Raw genomic sequence first — 20,318 nt, 5'->3', positions numbered from 1 at the left:
CATAGGATTAACAAGAATGGTTTAAATAATAGTTTCAAAACAACATTTGAATTATTGGTTTGATAATTTTACATAGCAGCATTACCAAAGGTTTACACCGAGGGTTGGTTCATCCCCTTAGGCACATAAAAATAGAGGCTTATGGTGTACAATTGTCTTTTTCCTTGCGCATCAAGTTCTACCTAGAAGCTTCTCCAGTGTTTCCTCTGCACCGTTGATCGATAGTGGTGACAATATTATGGTCGATAGGGATCTGTGATGGTTGAGGTAACCACCCTACCCGACCCTCTCAGTTTCTAGTCATTTCCTCCCTGCCCAAACTTGGAAGCACTGCTATGCGATTGCACCTCACTAGTGAAAGGGTTTTATAATGGTTCCAATGTAATTTCACTCGCGAACCTCTTTTTGTTTGATTAATGATTATTGTCGACACAGTCAAATCACTAATAAGTTCTCATGCTTGCGATTTTTAGGTGGCCAGTCTTCATGTCAAGGGTTTCCTTTAATTCCCTCGCAAAATGCTCCTCCTCTGCCTCAAACAAGTAAGGCTCTGACTTGAGCGATGCTTTTCCCCAATGGTGTTCTTTCCTTTCCAGGGTTAATGTTTGAGGTTTCTGTCCATTGACAGGCTTCCGCTCCATGCCAGATTCTAGTTTTTTCACAGGTAAAATGTCCATTTTAGTGATTGTATTTACCCTATTTTTTGTAATGGCAGCATTACTCTTACTAGCAAGGTTTCTGAGCGGCTTGTTTGACATACAGGTTATACCCTAATTCTCCATTTTATTTGATCTAGAAGGACATCTTTGATTTAATGCACGAGCGACAACAATTGACCCTCATCTCTATTTTCCTCTTACCATGTGCCTTACTACCATGTTATTTAAATATGAACCCAATAAAGTTTGGACAATTGTTTAGGAAGGAATCATTTTAGTTTATGAACAGTCTCTATATAGTTTTTGGCAAGCCCTGTTCGGACTGAAAGGGTTTTCATATCTGTTATTTTATTTTCATCACTGCTCTGAGATAATTCGTAACTTACAAGGTGCAAGGAGCCTTACCGTTCAATTTGTTTGTAATTTCACTATCTATAATAATTTTGCAATCATTTAGAGATACTTTATGTAAATCCAAGTGTCTTACCAAAATAAAGTTTTATGATGTGGTTGATTTACAATGCACAATTATAAAGTTTATATTTATATATAACTGTTTAGTTGAGTTTTGTTGCATCTATAACGCGTATAATGTTTTCGGATTCGCCATTTGCATATCTATATGTTAATTCGGTGAATGAGTTTCCTTTTGATTCGTGAATGGTTTATGAGAACTTAAAGTAACTTTTTGCATCTGCTAGGGTTTATATTTTGAGTTGCCTCTACCTGAGGAAGGTACTGTGTAGTTACCATTTGAGTCCCTGGGTTGGGCTGGTGTTCTGCTAACGCCGATAAGGGTGCGAGTCATTTTTATGAATTTCAGGGGTTTCAACCTCAAAACCTGTGTGAATTTATATGTATTTGACACTTTTAAATCAATTTTCCTCTCGACAATTGATGGTTTCTTATAATACATTTTCTCTCCAGCGTATTTTTCTATCTGAAAATATTATTTATTTGTTTCAGTCAGCTCTATGTGAATCTGTGGAATAAGTTTGGTAGATTACACTAACTTTACAATCCTTCCCAAAAATGTGTTGCAAACTCTCTTGACTTTGCAGAATTCTCAGGGGGGAAAATATTCTCTATACAACGCCACCTAATTTTTTTGTTCTCCACTTCCAGTTCCATATAATCGTTATTTTCACTTTAATGTTGAATTACGATTGGCCGTTTTATTCACGTAGCAAGGGTTTCAAAGAAAAACACAATCTCCTCACCCTGAGAAGGGTGTGAGTAATTTTTATGAATTCCAATGATATCAACCCTGAACCCTTTGTGAATTTGTATATATTCAACTGTTATAAATCTGTTTTCCTCTCGACAATCGATCATTTAACAATTATTGCACTTTTATTTTCTTATAATACGTTTGTTGTAAAGAAATAATAATAAAAAATAATATTTAAAATTAAAAATATTGATATTAATTTTTAAAAGCAAATTGAACTAATTAAGATTCTTATATATTAATTTTATACAACCATACTTTATTTAATGTGTTAAACACACATGGGAGCAAGAATAATCTGAATGATAAATCATGAGAGTACCTCTTTTTATTAACAATTGATATACATTTATAGTACATATTGTGACCATTGGGTTTCACATCCCAAGGTCTCTTGGACTACTTTGTCTATTCAGCTTCCACACTAACCCATTTAGGATTAGGTGTCCAACATTCCCCCCCTTAATCCGAAGGGTTATGTATGAGTCCAAGAAGAGAGCTGTATTACAAAATGTGCAAAAATGCATGGCAGCACTAGGCTGAATGTGCTCTCTGAAATGTTGGTATAAAGGGCGGCGGTTTAAGGATGACCACCAACACTGGAACGCTTAGTGCAGTTCCCGGAACTCTTCCAAAACTGGCAAGAAACTGAAGTCTTCTGCTAGAGGAAGTGCTCCTATTGTTTTGAAGAGGGAAACCTTCAACCATGAAAGGGAGGTCTCACCCCGCATAAAAGGGAGAACTTCAACTTGAAAAGGTAAGTCTCAACTTGTGATGGTTTAAGGATGACCAACAACTCTGGAATCCTTAATGCACTTCCTGGAACTCTTCCAAAACTGGCAAGAAGTTGGAGTCTTCTACTAGAGGAAGTGTTCTCAATTTTTCTCCTGGAATTCTTCCGAAACTGGCAAGAAGCTGAAGTCTTCTGCTAGAGGAAGTGTCCCAGATTACCGACTAAAGGCATGTTCACGGGCATCTTTGTCTCTGGCTACAACTCTGAAACTGGTGTGGCACAAGCTCGCTTGATGTGACTTTGAAGCTTGTAAATGACCATCATTTCCCCCCCTGTCAGATACAAGGTGCGATGATGGAGAAAACTCAACTACAAGACTATTCAATACTCTGGAACAAGTTCTGACATGTGTTTGGAATATCTTCTTGGCTGTTGATGCCCATTGCCAAGAAGCGATCCATCCAAGATGAATCTTTGTTCTTGCAGGACGTTTGTTTCTGAAGCATCTGTGTGAAGAATGGCTAGTTTTATGACAGTGCTCACATGGATGAAGATCAAAACAGTGATCTTTCAGATGGCCAACTCGGTCACAGTGTTGGCATTTTACGATCTGTTGTTGTTGTTGTTGCTGTGGAAGAGGAGCAGAATCTGGAACAGCTGGCGGTGAACTATCATGAATGAATCCAACACTCTGAAACTGAATGGGCTTTGAGTAATCTGGAATATGAAAGGACAAGTCCTTGTCATATCCAAGACCAGTTCTGTGCTTGTTGTGGACAAGCTGTTCCCAAGGTCTGATGATGGGCTTGGGAAGTGCAGACTGAGTTTCTGGATCTGCATGTACAATTGCTGCTTAATTGGGGACTGGATCTGAATGAACTTTAACAATATTGTCTTGTTATTTATGGGAGTCTGTTGCAATCTTCTGAACAGAAACAGGGTCAGAATGATGACTCCACTGCTGTAATTATTCCTGCTGTAGCTTTGTCTCAAGCTGCAAAAACTCAATATTATCTTGTGCATTTTGTAGACATATTTTAATATTGAATAGAGAGGTTTTGTTGATCTTAACCATCTCATCAATAGTGGAATGTATCAGAGTATTTAACAACTCTAATGCATTATCAAGTCTGGTCATTTTCTTCATTATCTTATACGTTAAAGAAACTGATCACAACTATCAACCAGTGAAGAAGAAGCAACAATCACTCACAGTTCAATGTCACTGTAATATCCTTTATAAATGTCAGCAAATGATCAGTGTGCAACATAAAATATTACAATCAGCCCACCAAATTCTTTATGCAACAGTGGAATCAAGGAATCAATGCACTATAATGAGTTTTAAATACAATGCTACACTAGAGCAACAACAACTGCAAACTTGCTTGGATCCTTCAAATACTCATTCACTCTTCAACGTATATCAACACTTCAGTATCAGCTAGTGAGAAGAATATATAGCCACACAAACAACCTCTAAATGGCATCCAAATTGTGACAAACTCATTCTGGTATGGTAGAAATTGACCTAGAATACCAACAGATCAACCAACATCAATATATTAAGTAAGTCGATAACTATGTTTGAGCTCCTCCAAGTACCACACACAAACACTTTATAATTCGGCTTTGCTTGTGGGTAAACTAGGGAACCAATTAAAAATTCAATTCATATACCATGAATAACTCAATGTTTCACCACACACTAAAAATAAACCAACTAATATATATATGTATAATTGGGAAGGACGCACCCACTGTTCCGTTTTCATAGCTTTCAAGCTTGTTGCCATTGATGATGTGGCTACATAGACCTTCTTTACAGATACGCTGTCCAGGTCAATGCAATTGCAGCGCTGGTTGAATATACGAATAGGGGCAGCGCTGGTTGTATATATGAATAGGGGCAACATTCAAAACTGGGAAACCTTTAAACACCGGGAGCTTTCAAGCTTCAATCAGTTTCCCAAGTTTATAATTTAAGCTTACCGCCTGAAGTTATTCATGCACTGTTCAACTGTTGTGATGTGCTACCATGCTAATGTCGTTGCCACAGTATGAGGAATGCTTCAAAATTAAATACACAAGCAGGAGTCTAAAACATATGAACCCATTTACCTGATAAATGAAAATTTAAGAATCACCGTCAGGATTTGCAGCGGTCGCTGTTGAATACGCTGAGAGTATTCCCACATCACAGCTGCAAACTGCGCATGTGATACCGGGTTCGAAACCCTTGACTAGCAGCAAGGCGAGGCGATGGGCAGTGGTCACGAAAATCGGGCCTTAAAAGCTCTCGGGCCTTTAATTTATCTGCCAACAATTTTTTTTTTAAGAGGAGCAGCGACATCATCGTGATTCTCACCCCAGGCACAAACAATTGAATGGCTATACGCTGTATCAATTTGCTGCTATTTTCTCTGTGCCTCCGTCGATGGTCTATATCTTTGTCAATGGGAAACTAAGGGTATACCTCTGCTCTCTGTCGCTGTAAACTCGGGTTAGGTCAAGCGGGCATATGGAAGTGGCGGCCTCTGACTTTGGTACAACGATAATTTGATACAGACACACCGGGCTAGAGGATGGCTCCCTCGAACTTGATATCTAGAGGTGCCTTTTATATAAGGTGGTCCTTTGATTTTTGGTAATGGCCGCTGTTTTCTATATTTCAGCGGAGCGGCTCAACGTATATAGCTTTCTCCTATAATACTTACCCTCTCACATCGACGGCTCAACGTTTCGCGCTCTCCTTTCAAACCCTCTCACAACAGCGCAATGCCCCTCGACGCGTCTAGGGTTACAGACTTCGGAATCACTCAGATGCCTTGTGATGAAATTGACCATTCATGCAGCCTTAAATTTTGGCAAACAAATAATGCCTCCTGTAGAAAATAGTTGACATTGAATCGTCTTGTCTCCACAAACTTGTGACTATTTAACTGAACTTGCAATGAATATAGATCAAGTCCACTCGTCTTTGCAAGTACTATATCACATGTTGGGCAGTCCGTCCAAAAGAAGCCCAGTATACACTCAGATTCAACCTTGCACCGTAGATTGAATACTTTGGATGTTTCTCGATTGATAAATTCATTTGTTGAATATATCGGCAAAGAACTCTGAAGAGGTGGAAGCGCTGGTTAAAAGGCCGATGGTTTGAATGCAAGACCTCTTGCGCAGTTTTGAACAGTCAAGTAGACACACAACACATGGAAGTCTGTTGCAGTAGGGTCGAGGTGGACATAGCAGCATATGGGAACCAAACGCAGAGTAACGTAGCAGTCAATGGTGTAACGTAGCAGCGTATGGGAGCCAACGCATACGCTTTTCATGGACCATTCATAATTACAGCAAACGCAACATAATTACAGCAAACCAATAGTCATAATTACAGCAAACGTATGGAGCAGAGCGCAGGTAATTGTAGAGAATGAGAGCGCAGGTGCAGGTACGACAGACAGAACGCAGGTAATGTCAGACAGAGAGTCTTAAAATAGCCAGAGTTAGGTGCAGCGTATACAGTGCTAGAGGTCAGGTAGGAGAGGCAGCAGATTTCTGGCAGACAATGAATTAATGGAGCGTTACAGGTAATGGGCAGAACTGGCAGGTCTGCACACAGTAAAACGCTTTACAAGGTGGCAATTCTGCTCAATTTTGATTAGGAGAAAGGCAGAGCTGACATATATATAGAGACCACAGAACAAGTGGCTCAAATTGGAGTAGGACCAGCAATCACCTGCTCTGATACCATGTTAAACACACATGGGAGCAAGAATAATCTGAATGATAAATCATGAGAGTACCTTTTTTTAATTAACAATTGTTATACATTTATAGTACATATTGTGACCATTTGGTTTCACATCCCAAGGTCTCTTGGACTACTTTGTCTATTCAGCTTCCACACTAACCCATTTAGGATTAGGTGTCCAACATTTGATGTGGCATTTTCTTGAGCTTTAAGAATGTTTTACTTGGTTTGAACATGTAAGATTGAATTGTAAGTATCATAAACATCCAATACATAAAGTGAAAGTTGATCATGAAGATTCTAAAGTGATTTAATGATATTCATATGGATAAGACTTATATTATAGTTTATTTCGACAATTTATCATTTATCATTTTTACTAAATTAGTCCTAAAGTAATAATTTCTATTATTGTGAATGTATTATGATTTTCCATCCCATATCAATTAAGTTACAGTGAAGATCAACGAAGATTCAATCCATTCCTTTCAATACATGTCGCTACGGATATCAAACTTGGCAATCGTTGGTTAATCGAGGTTGGCATCGAAATCTGTAAAATCCTTCTCAACCCTCCACCTGTCACTACCGATCTCCAAATTTCCAATCTAATCAAGGATTTGGGTTGCAACCCTAGCATCAATGGTGTAGAAGCAAAGAGGGTCGTTTAGATAATTGAAAACCCTCTTCTGGGGCCATAGAGGGGTCATTTGGTCTTTGTTGCTTCGGTAAAAAAGAGCTCTGAAACTTCATCGGTTAGCTGGGGTTGTGTGTCTCGCATAGGTGTCCTCCTTTTCTCACTATACTCCTAATTGAGTTTGTTGGTTGTGTTAGTGGCAAATCCTTAGTTAAGGTCGGTTATCCTAGGCTTCCCTCAGTTCCAACTGAGTACAAAACCCATGCTTGATGCCCTTCATCTTATTTAATGAATTCATGGCTTGTAAGGTTATCATCTTGTGTGCTTTGGTGACAAAATTTTGATGGGGTTTCTTCTTTGTGACCTGGGTATGTTTGTCAGTATGTTAATGATGATTTTCTTCTATTGTGGTTTATCTACATTAGGATCTCAACTCTTTTACTTATATGTTCTTATCTCCTGTTTATAGGTCAAACCCATGCTCATGGTGTATGGACACAAATTTTTCGGTTACGAATTGATTGTTTCCTCTGTTTTCCAGGTTAGCAACCCAACCCTTCCTAGCTAGAAATTCTACTCAACAGTGTTGCCTCGACAAATTTCGAGTTCTATGAGTTCAACACTTGCTAGAATTAAGGGTTACGTTACCTCTCCGGCATTCACAGTTCCAAATAATCATTATTTTCAGTTTAATGTTAAATTAAGCTTGACGAAATTAATCATTATTTTCAGTTTAATCGTTGTTGGTGTGGTCTGGTGACCAAATTTTGATGGGGTTTCTTCTTTATCACCCAGGGATGTTTATGAGTAATTCATTCAACTTTTTCTTCTATTCTAGTTTATCTACATTTTGGTTTCAATTCTTTTACTGATATATTATTATATGTTGTTGAAAGGTTAGACCCATGTTCACGATGTATGGACACAGACTCTCGGGTTACCAATTGACTTTCCCTCCTTTTTCCAAGTTAGCAACGCAGCCCTTTATGGCTAGAATTTCAGCTCAAAAGTGGTGCCTCAACTAAATTTAGGGTCCTATGAGTTCGACAATTGCTAGAATTAAGGGTTTCTGATTGGTACCTTCTGATTAAACTTGTTAGATTTTACGTATAGGATTGTGGATGCGAAATGACTTATGTTACTTCTTTTTTTCCATAATACATTGAATTCATCACACGACCATGCTTTTATTAGTCTGTAATTTTTATTGTAATGATTTAGATGACTCGTAGCTTATTTTAAAGGGTTGAATACACTATATGAGATGTTGGAATGTAACTAAAAAAAAAATATGCTCGCTTGTGAAGTTACATTTACTCCAGTCTATTTTTACTTGTTTGTGACAGCTCTATGTCAATTTCTGGAATAAGTTTAGAAAATAAAATATGTCTTAATTATTTCGGCTCCATATTTCATTGTTCACAACTTGAATTTAGGTACTTCTACTGGTGCGACTTATGCTACTGTAGCATCTAACCCTTCTTTTTTCCTACGTAAAAAAAGAGTCAAAGATATGTTTCCAACAACGCAAAATATTTGTTGTTTCTTTTATATTCACTACGAGTTGGACACTTTAGTTTTTTGAGTCACCCATTTACTAGATGGTGACAACCATCTTGGATTAAGATGGACACAGACTCTTCGGTTACCAATTGATTGTTCTCTCTTTTTTCCAGGTTAATAGCGTAGCCCTTCCTAGCTAGAATTTTGGCTCAATAGTGGTTCCTCAACTAAATTTCGAGTCTTATGAGTTTGGCAATTGCTAGAATTAAGGGTTTCTTATTGGTACATTCTATTTAAACTATGTTAGATTTTACGTACAAGATTTTGGACATGACATGACTTATGTTCTCTTTTTTTGTAATACATTGAATTCACTGCGCAACCATGTTTTTGTTGGTCTGCAATTTTCATTGTAATTATTTAGATGACTCAAAACTTATATTAAAGGGTTGAATACACTATATGAGATGTTGGAATGTAATGTTTTTAAAAAAAGTATGCTCATTCGTGAAGTTACATTTACTCCAGTCTATTTTTATTTTTTTGTGCCAACTCTACGTCAATTTCTGGAATAAGTTTAGAAAAGAAAACACTTCTTAATTACTTTGGGTCCATATTCCATTGTTCACAACTTGCATTTAGGTACTTCTACCAGCTATGTCACTATAGTGACTTATGCTACTGTAGCATATAACCCTTTTTTTTCCTGCGTAAAAAAAAGAGTCAAGGATATGTTTCCAGCAATAAAAAATATTTACTATTGCTTTTATATTCACTACGAGTTGGACATTTTAGTTTTTTCGAGTCACCCATTTACTGGACGGTGACAACCATCTCGACTTAAGATGAATTGGGTTTCTCTAGTCTATGCTTAGTGTTACAGGGAAAAGTGTCTACTCAGAACTGCTCTATCCCACTAAGGTGTGACAGCTGCCTTAGAAACAAATAGAGTAAATCTACTTTCGTTTTTCGTTTATGAATTATAGATAGAGAGGAACATAAAGACCAACCTCTGTCTTGCGCTAATCTCCTGATTTGATTCCTCTCTTCCTTGATAGTCTTTCGCTACTTGTTCCCTTGCATGCCCAGCTTCACAAAGTACCTGTAAGATCACAGTAGCATAGCACTATACAAGGACATGGATCTATAATCATAAACAATCTAGGATCATATGTAAATTGACCATACAAATGCAACAAATATCAATGACACAAGAATATGGAGGAAAACTTGAATAGATTTTATTGATAAACAAGAAAGAGCCAAGAGGAGTTACAACCAGTTGTTCTGACCTAGCATCAACCTCTCAGCAAGGAAGCCCCTCTTCACCTCATACAAAACTTAGATCACCCAACAATCTGATGTTTGTCTCAAGAAACCAACAGCAATTCCTTACAATATGCAAAATTCCAGCCTCTGGATCTCTGGGATGAGGGATCCATATATAGATATCTGTAATGGAGATGAGTCAGCTTATGATTTGATTAGTGTCTTCCCTCTGATAGTTCTTGCTTCCACTTGGAGATTGATGATCTCTTACTCATCCTTGGTCGAATTCAGAGAGGCAAGTGTCACAGGAGAAGTTTCTGGAAGCTTCCATTGCCTCTCCACCTCGCGGAATGACACTGCCATTTGTCATTTCTCGCCCATCACACCCCATAGAAGGGCTTTTTGAAATGCAATGCACCCACACAATGTACTTAGGTGAGATGCAACGCACTTGGCCAGTGGAGTAGCTGAAATGATCCTGTTTTGACCAATTCTGAGCAGTTTTTCATGGAGAACTTCTGAGAGAAGCTGTAATCTGTTGACCTTGTTCCTTTAGGGGTTAGAACAACACTTTTAGGGACTTAGGAGCCCTTGGTTTATGGACATTTCATGCTTGGGGTTGTAGTGCCCAAAAATGTCTATAACAGTTGCCCCCTAAAGCATGAGGTCGTTAATCTTTTGATGTCGGGTGAAATGCTTTATTATGAGGATTCGAAGTTCTTTCAAGCTGGGAGGAGACCTGTAATAAGATACAATACAATATATTATCTTCATAATATTTTCATGATCTAGCTGAGGCGGGCATTCCCATGCTCAACTTTATAAATTCATTTTGATGTACATAGGACAAACAATCGTCTGAGTGTAGACTGATGATTCTGATAGAGCCATCATCCCTTTGATTGGATGATTATCTGTGCAGCAATGATGTACATTTGATGTATTTATTTTCCTGAATATATATCGCAGCCTGGATGGATGAAACTAGATTCGGGGTCTTCAATCTCGTTTGATCTTCACTCGAAGTACAAGTCTATCCATGTGAGAGATGTTTTGGAGTCAAACATGGAAAGACATCGCCTGATTACCAGCCAATGATGTAAGCTGTTAACAGGCGCGAGAGGAATCACCGATAATGATAATGACCCTCAAGGTACTGCAGTATAATTCACGTGGTGTGAATAAAGGACTTGGCGTCGAACACCACGCAAAATCTTTCGGTTGAAGGTCATTGATGTAAACCTGTCGCCGGAAGTGAGAAACTTGCCATTGAGGCATGCAAGCTTCAAAGTACTAAATGGGGTGTTCCTAGATCAACTTCTTGGATAATGAGCTGATGTCGACAAGAAGTGGTCCGTCATAGGAGGGCCTTGATGAATCCCACATCAATGACACGGAATGGAGCAAATGATTTTAATGGAGGTGAAAATGATCTGGGGATATAAGGTTTAGGGTGGCGGTCATGAAAGAATGGAGTATAAATGTATTGTAGTGGGTGAGACACAGGTGAATTCTCTGAATGACTTCTCTCGAACATATCGGCAACACTGACATGATGGATTGGTAGCATTAACCCCAAATGTGGATGGTATAATGGGACCATGGTGATGTGACCCGTGAATGAAACAACCCAACCCGACTCGGATGCGGAGTGGAAGTGTCATGTTCAAGAGCGACTTGCTACCAACAAAGTTTCTTCAAGTTTTCTTCCCAATTTTTCCCCAGTCATTGCTGACCAGTACCTCTTTATTTTTATCAAGCTTGAGGAGGATAACATATGCTTGTTCTATAATTTGCCCTTCGGGTAAACCCATCGCTATGTTTTAACAAGCCTAGCGATAGTGAAACTCGTTCTCGTCTATAGACAAGTTTGTCGCTATTAAAATTTTAATGAGTTTAACGACAAAGATAACTCGGTCCTTTTCAATTTTAGAGAGTCTGAAAAGGAACATAAAGGAAACTACAAAATTCATTTTTCGTCATCTAATCCCTTAAGTCCGAAAAAGTATAAAACAATACAGAAGGGATGCATTTTCGATACTTTTAATGAGCCGAACAAAACAAGCGCTCGATCTTTTTGTGTAATAATCCCTCAGGTCCAAAAAGATTAAAATTTAGAGGAGGGATAGCACTTCCGGTCCCTTTAATGAGCTGGAGAGGCCAATGGCTCAGCAATCTTTTCATATTTTACGAGTCAATTGAAAAGAGCTTAAAGGAGACTCGTCTTTTGAGGAACTAGTGATAAAATGGGTAGCAACTGATTCCAGGTAAGGTTTGGAATTTTCCAATCACGGCAGTGTTACAAGGATGGCTAGTGGGATCACTCTTCGTAGCTGTTCCTCAAAAAGGGGTAAACAATCAAATGGAGGTGAATGATCGGCCAATACAGAGTGGAGGTGATGATGAAAACAAGACCAAGGCTTTAAATGCTGAAGTACTACATTCACGATGGTCGTTTATCGGGAAATAGTTCATTTTTTAATGAGCTTAAACGCGGGGAGAAACATTTGCTCATGGCTTATGTTTATTTTTTAACGAGCTTGAACTATGCGCTAAAACTGCTCGATGCGGGTTTATTTTTTAACGAGCTTGAACCCTGCAGTAACACTGCTCGTGATAAGTTTGCATGCCCCCAGCATAATAACGCAAATCGAGGTGCATGCCCCCCAAGCTTCATTGCATTCAACTCGATGGTTGGAATGAAGGTTTACCTTTGAGATTTGGAAAGGGGATTTGTTTCATTTTTTAATGAGGTTGACACAGTAAAAGAACTATCCTCATGACTCCTTGTTTCATTTTTTAACGAGGTCGACACGAGATAAGAACCATCCTCGGAATCCACTGTATTTACAGTATTTGATAGAAAATCAAAAACTGAAGGATGATTAAGGTCACTGGAATTATCTTCCTTATAATTCGGAAGATGGGAGCAATGGTGGTAATCTTCCCATGGTGCCTCTCCTATCATCATTGATTGAATGATTCCTTCGTCTGTAGAATGTACATGCGACCAAGGATCTGAAGAGGTGCCATATTCCTTAGACCTATCTATCCAAACACTCGATGAGTGTTGATTTGGATTTTCCCCCCAGGTCAAGAAAATTGATTGCTACAATATTTCTATTGGGCTTGGAGGAAAAACCATTGCATGATCCATGTCGATATCGTTTTCTGAGATCTTTTTAGAAGATATCATGTTGTAGGTTCCTACCAACGCTACTTCTACCAAATTAATTGGAGGTGGAAGGGCGAAAGTTCCCATTAATATAAGATCTTTTAGTAGGCCTACTCCGATATTTTAAAGCGAATGGGGGCTTCCATGGATCATAGGAATGCTTCCCGTAACTTGAGAACCATTGGGGAGGAAGTTTTGTTGATTGATGATTGTAATCCCTCCTTGAAAGGGAAATGCAATCTTCCTAAAATAGGTCGACACAACAGCAACCATGGCATATATCCATGGTCTTCCAGTAGGATGTTGTAATCAAGATTTCCGTCGATTACTTCGACATCTATTTCTACTGTTTTTCCTCCTAGTTCAACCTTCAAGTTACTTAGAATACCATATGGGGTATATGTTCGTCCGTTAAATGCTTTTAATGTCGTCGAAGATCGCGACAAGGTTGGAGATCCTAAATTTTTCCAGCAACTCATCGACATAATACATGTAGATGCCCCCTCATCAATAATTGTTCGATGAACAGTTTTGTTGAGGGCTTTCACTTGAACAAGGAAAGCTAATTGAGCTGGTAATTGAGGATCGTATCCTTTATGATCGAAGGATACAAGATTGGAATCCTTTGGGTCTATCCCACCAATGGCTGATAATAAAGCCTGCTTTTGGGGTGGGCAATTTTGTAGTACTTCAAGAGTCAACATAGCGGATGGCGATTGGGCCAAATCTTCCACTATATTATAATGTTGTGCTGCTCTAGCACGAGGATTAAATGTCGATTTGTGTACTACTCCCTTTGGCAGTTTTATTGTCAGTTCAGGAATGATGGGTGGTGCAACTTCTGTTGAAGTTGTTGTCGAACTACTAGGTTGATATTTATCCTTGTTGTTCGACAGCTGTGGATTTCCATAATCTTTGTTCCTCGTCGATATCAAAGCATCATTTTGCTATTTTGAATCCGACAACATTAGCACTTGAGACGAGGAAGCATTTCCACTTTCAACCAGATTTGTTCCTGGATTTGGAAACGGATCAGTTAACACTGCGGAGGTTTTTGAATTCTTGAAGAATTTTTTAAGCTCAGCTCTGTGTGGACAATCTGCGGTCCGATGATCCTCATCGCATATCATGCATGGAAATTTTAGTTTCCTATTTCCAGGAGGGTTTGCAGAAGATTTCTCAGGTGATGATTCTTCCTGTTTCTTCTTCTTCCCTTTTCCTTTCTTCTTGCCCCCTGGTTGATTGGTTTCTTTGCCTTTATCTGTCGATACGACATTTACTTCCGAGGCAAGAAGTTCATCTTTTGCATTTTGACCTGAAATCTTACGGGCCTTTTTGGATGTAGCCTTTGTCGATTTCGTGTCTGTTGCGCCAATCATGCCATCGCCGGCATGAGAGTCATTGTTTGATTTAGGAGGAGGAGGAACTGAGAATTCCGGTCTAGGGGCGTCAGGTATTTTATCGTAGAGCGTGCCGGACTGAGTGTAAATCAAGTCCAAATATTGCGCACGAGTGATAACTTGCTCTTCTGTTACAACCCCCCCTTTGCCACATCTTCCGTGATGGAAGGTAGTAATGACTTGATAAACCATTCAGCTAAGAGCTGATCGGGAACATACGTTTTTACCATTCTACGACGATGCCGCCACTCATGTTTATGATCAGATATGTGAGTGGCCGTCGTCTGTTTGAAGTTGGTAAGGAGTTTCGTTCCCGTTTCGTACCTTATTGGTAATTGAAAATGGGTTAAAAAGGTTGTGGCTAAGGTACTAAAGTTGTCGAATGAAGCTCTAGGCAATTCGATGTACCATTTTGCCGCCGGACCAGTTAACGTTCTCTGAAAAAGACGAAGCCTTATCGAATCATCATTTAGGGTGTTTGATGAACACCACAGATGAAAGGTCATCACATGATTCGACGGATCTTCACCCGGATTTCCATTAAATTTAGGAATATCTGATGGAAGTTTATGCGGAATCGCTGGCCACCAAGGGGCGTAAGCGATTGGATCGTTTGTTAACCGATTTAAATCAGGTAATCTAAAGTTGCCACAAAGGGTAACTGTTGATTCAGGTTAGGTGAAGCATACCCATGATAAGATGGGATTGCCTGAGCAGTTGGTCTTTGCATACTGGCATAATGCATTTGATGCTGGTAACTTTGGTAAGGTTGGTGGGCATGACCATTGTAAAATGGTTGATTTTGACCATTTTGAATATACGGCTGTCCACTATTTGCAAAGATTTGTTGCTCAGAACCTTGGTATACTTGTTGGAATTGCAGTTGTTGGTATTGTACTAGCCATGGTTGTGAAGCCATGTGTTGTTGCCCGATACTAACAGTTTAACCAAGATGAGGGGTAATTGTACCCGTCTGAACCTGTGTCATTCCACTAGTCGGTGATTGTGGTTGAGTCGCAGGGTCAAGGGGCTGTTGCATCACAACCTAAGAAACCTAAGGTTGGCATACAACAGGCAGCGCTTGAACTTGCGACACTGTCACAATAGCTGGTGTAGTTGGTATATTTGACATAGGTAAGCATTGTTGCATCGAGTATACAACTCTTGGTTGTTGAGGTAGTATTGGTACCCAACCGCTAGAAGTAATCCCAACATAACCCGAATTTTGTTGTGAACTCCCGTATGGTTGTCCTCCCGGAGGGGATAATGAAAGGGCATACTGCCCCCCATACGATGGTAATCCAGAACTCAAGGGAATGGTTTGCCCTTGAGGGCCGGACTGCCCAAATTGACCTCCAAATGGATCAATTTGTTGAGATTCAACATAAGAGTTCCCGGATATTATTCCAGATGAACAAACAGGAACAGACCATACTGTCGAAATGGCCCCTGAGTGGGCTCCTTCTAGCGATTGAGAGCTAGTTGGGACAGATGGTATACCGACGAACATTGTTGGAGTGATAGTAGGGGGTTCTGCCATCGCTGTGTCAGACGACACAGTCCTAGATGTTGATGGTTATTCAGACATTTCTAGTCTATCGAAAAGATTACCTAGCGATTCTACAGGAGCTTCCGCTGGCGGTAGACTAACTTCTGATGAAGAAGGATACAAAGTGATCCCGACTCCAAATTGCGATGGAGTATTATTTGGAGGATCTTCCACAATCTCTTCTATGGCAATCAGACCAGGTGGAAGGGGTAGACCGTCAGGTCCGTAGAATATTTCTGGTGCTGAAGAAGGTATGGAAATGGCAGCGACAAATGTTTGAGGAGCAAGACTCTCCGAACCGGTTGTGAATGGAACTAGTTCGGTAACACAAGTGTTTACCCTCAGACTAGGATTAGTATTACTGTCCTTCTGTGGCTGCTGAACTTCTTCTGTAGAGGCAGGGATTCCAGAAATGTTTGGAGTAACCGGAGTCTCTGATGTTGTTGGAACACTTGTTCTAACTTTAACAGGAGATTTGGAACCGGTTAAATGAGTTCGCTTTGTCCGTACTAGCTTCGATTCCGGAGACAAAGACGGTTGACTCGTAAGCCTCCATGAACGATGGGGTTTCAATTGACTTTCTTCCACGATTGCAGATTACTTGATCAACTAAAAATAAAGGGGAAGTATGTTTCCGAATTAAATGAATTTTAGACGCTTTGACACAACTTGTTTTTTCAATTTTTAAGAGTCGAGAAAAAACAAAAGATGACTCTAGTCACCTTCGATTTTTAATGAGCCTGAAGTGACAAGTGCTCAGATGGACCTTTTCTATCAAAGAGTCTGAAAAGGAACGAAAGGTACTGCTCTGGAAATCTAGGTAGAGGGATTACCAAACCAATCGCAAAACTACAGAATACTTTTTACGGTATGGCAGTCAATCTTCCCGAATGCTGTGTTCAGTGCATTGCGATCGATAGGGCGGTAGACACAGCTTCCTATGGATAAAGGATTAAGCCTATTGGGGTCTCCCAAAATATACTCGACGGTATGTGGGAGCACAAGTCCGTACTGGCACTTATCGTCTCAAAGTGGAGGAATCACCCAACCATCAGTGAGAACAACAGTTACCAGGCTTTACGATGCCGGAATACGTCTCTAGCCTAGACTTCTAAATGTTGTGCATTAAGTTCCAAAGCGTTGTTAGATTCATTGAATTTATTTTATAGTTGATCTTGTTTATGAAGTTTGCCTTTCAGGTTCACCGCGAGATGTAGATGTAATTCCTAAAATGCAATCTAAGATGATAAACAATCTTTTTATCTTCTTTGTGCAATGAAAATCCTAGCTACTAAGGAAAGAAAGACAGAATCTTTTCACAAAGAGCAAAGAGCACACTCTAAATGCACTTTCCTAAATCAAACCAATCAGACTGTCTATATGCAAATGCACATGCATGTATTTGTTTTCGACTTTCTTAGTATATGAATGATAAGAAGAAAGTTGATGCACAATTCTGAATTTCTTTTCAAGCGACAAATATCAACAAGTTTCTTTTCGAAATCAAAAAATGGAGATGATCACAACACCTTACGATTTTGAAATGAATACTTGTTTTCGACACTAGAAAATTTACAAATTCAGACCAAAAACAATAGTAACAGGATAATCAACCATCAACAGCAATCAAACTCTTTCCTATGATCGAAATCAACACTTGCGACAGTTTCAAATCAAAGGACGACAATACGATTACGCTACTTTTGCAAAGGAGAACTGAAAATGACTCAACAAACACACAAAAACATTTACAGTTCTTTTGTACAAAGGAGGCGGAATAACAGCAAGGAAAAGGGGTTTCAAACAGACATATACTGATCACAGGCAGCAAAATTCAGGAATAGAACTGGAAAGAATGAATCACAGAAACCAAAACTACACAAAGCCTAGTCTGATCAGTGCACTTGTAACACAGGGAATTTGAAATGCAGCGCACCTTCTCCACTCGGGAAGTGTGCTGAAGTTCAGATTCTCTGAACAGTACCTGCGCTGGGCCAGAAATGAGACTCTGTTTGGGTTCCAGGTCATAGTTTGTAGTTCAGTTCATGGGTTTTGGCCGAGCAAAAGGTAATCAGGAATGCAACAATCAGGGGTAGATCTAAGGAGGATATAAGAGCTATCACAAGGGCAATCAGAGAGTTTATGAATCAGTTGTTTAAATCATAAATAGATCCCGTAGATGGACTGAAGTAGCATTTATCTACTTTGCATTTGCTATGGCAAATGCAGTTCGAATGCTACTTGTAAGTTTATGAAATAGACAACAAGGAAGATAAACAAACAAACTAACACTTCCCCAGTGGAGTCACCATTTTGTTACAGGGAAAAGTGTCTACTCATAACTGCTCTATCCCACTAAGGTGTGACAGCTGCCTTAGAAACAAACAGAGTAAAGCTACTTTCGTTTTTCGTTTATGAATTATAGATAGAGAGGAACAGAAAGACCAACCTCTGTCTCGCGCTAATCTCCTGATTTGATTCCTCTCTTCCTTGATAGTCTTTTGCTACTTGTTCCCTTGCATGCCCAGCTTCACAAAGTACCTGTAAGATCACAGTAGCATAGCACTATACAAAGACATGGATCTATAATCATAAACAATCTAGGATCAGATGTAAATTGACCATACAAATGCAACAAATATTAATGACACAAGAATATGGAGGAAAACTTGAATAGCTTTCATTGATAAACAAGAAAGAGCCAAGAGGAGTTACAACCAGTTGTTCTGACCCAGCATCAACCTCTTAGCAAGGAAGCCCCTCTTCACCTCATACAAAACTTAGATCACCAAACAATCTGATGTTTGTCTCAAGAAACCAACAACAATTCCTTACAATATGCAAAATTCCAGCCTCTGGATCTCTGGGATGAGGGATCCATATATAGATATCTGTAATGGAGATGAGTCAGCTTATGATTTGATTAGTGTCTTCCCTCTGATAGTTCTTGCTTCCACTTGGAGATTGATGATCTCTTACTCATCCTTGGTCGAATTCAGAGAGGCAAGTGTCACAGGAGAAGTTTTGGAAGCTTCCATTGCCTCTCCACCTCGCGGAATGACACTGCCATTTGTCATTTCTCGCCCATCACACCCCATAGAAGGGCTTTTTGAAATGAAACGCACCCACACAGTGTACTTAGGTGAGATGCAACGCACTTGGCCAGTGGAGTAGCTGAAATGATCCTGTTTTGACCAATTCTGAGCAGTTTTTCGTGGAGAACTTCTGGGAGAAGCTGTAATCTATTGACCTTGTTCCTCTAGGGGTTAGAACAACACTTTTAGGGACTTAGGAGCCCTTGGTTTATAGACATTTCATGCTTGGGGTTGTAGTGCCCAAAAATGTCTATAACACTTAGGTGTATTTATATGGATGCAAACACAACTGCTCCGGTGGGAGTTATTGGTCTACAATTTTCATTGTAATTATTTAGATGACTCGCAACTTATAGTTACATTTACTCTAGTCTATTTGTGCCATCTATATGTCAATTTGTGGAATAAATTTAGAAAAGAAAATGCTTCTTAATTATTTCGGGTGCATATTCCACAGTTCACAACTCGCATTTAGGTACTTCTACCAGTTAGGTTGTTGTAGCGACTTATGCTACTGTAGCTGATGAGCCTCATCATTGGGTAATTATATGAGCCTTAATTTACCTCCTAGCTTAGTCAAACCAACTATTATCACAACTTATTGCATACTTTTGATTATATTTTGTTTATGAGATGAGTTAGAGTTGTATATTTTGCTTTGTGGTCTAATGTGAATTTAGTGCAGAATTAAAGGATAAAAGCAAGGAATTCTGGCAAAGACCTTGGTCAAAACTCGAATGGGACAAGGGAGAGGAATTATAGGAGGTAAATCCTCCTCATTTACTACCCCTCCATTCGAATATTCCTCCATCATCTCGGAGTGCAAACAGCCAAATCATGAGGACTAGAAGGCAATCGAGCAAGTGAAAGTCAAAGCACCAGTTTATCTCGAGTTTGGGAGCCAAGCCTTCCTAATTTTAAGGAATTCGTTGGAGACTTCAAATGTATAATTAGAGAGGCCTAGGAACTCAGTAGGATTCAGATTTTTTATTGTAAAAATCTACTCTATTTTCGAGCTGCAAGACTTGTGACAGTGTTTGATGTAATCAATTGTTTTGATAATAAGAATGAGTTTTGTTTTGAGCCAGAACTGAGTTAACTTAGAGGGCTGAAGCTCTTGGGTTAGGGCTCAACCCTAGCAACCAAGGCTCCTATTTATCGTACATGTATGTTAGCGTAGATTCATGGTTTAATTGTTCATTTGCTTAAGTAGTTGCATTTCCATTACAATAGTGCATCGTAGATTGGTTGTGTTTTAGTTTGCTTCCATTTGTGCCTTCTTTCAATTAGCAGGTTAGCAAGGAGAAAAATAT

At 39.3% G+C, this 20,318-nt stretch overlaps 1 long non-coding RNA gene across 1 annotated transcript; it reads left to right on the top strand.

Moving 5' to 3' along the window:
• The first annotated feature begins 259 nt into the window (after nucleotides 1-259).
• Nucleotides 260-559, top strand: LOC149181107 (uncharacterized). Its single transcript, XR_016257517.1, has 2 exons — nucleotides 260-381; nucleotides 474-559. It is a non-coding gene; the product is annotated as an uncharacterized LOC149181107 (long non-coding RNA).
• The last annotated feature ends 19,759 nt before the right edge of the window (nucleotides 560-20,318 follow it).

This window comes from Pinus tabuliformis, chromosome 3_2, assembly GCF_031772625.1.
Source record: "Pinus tabuliformis cultivar Carrire ecotype Pingquan chromosome 3_2, CPIR1, whole genome shotgun sequence".
Taxonomy (NCBI): Eukaryota; Viridiplantae; Streptophyta; class Pinopsida; order Pinales; family Pinaceae; genus Pinus; species Pinus tabuliformis.
The sequence above is the reverse complement of the archived record's forward strand: the minus strand, read 5'-3'. Positions and strand labels throughout refer to the sequence as shown.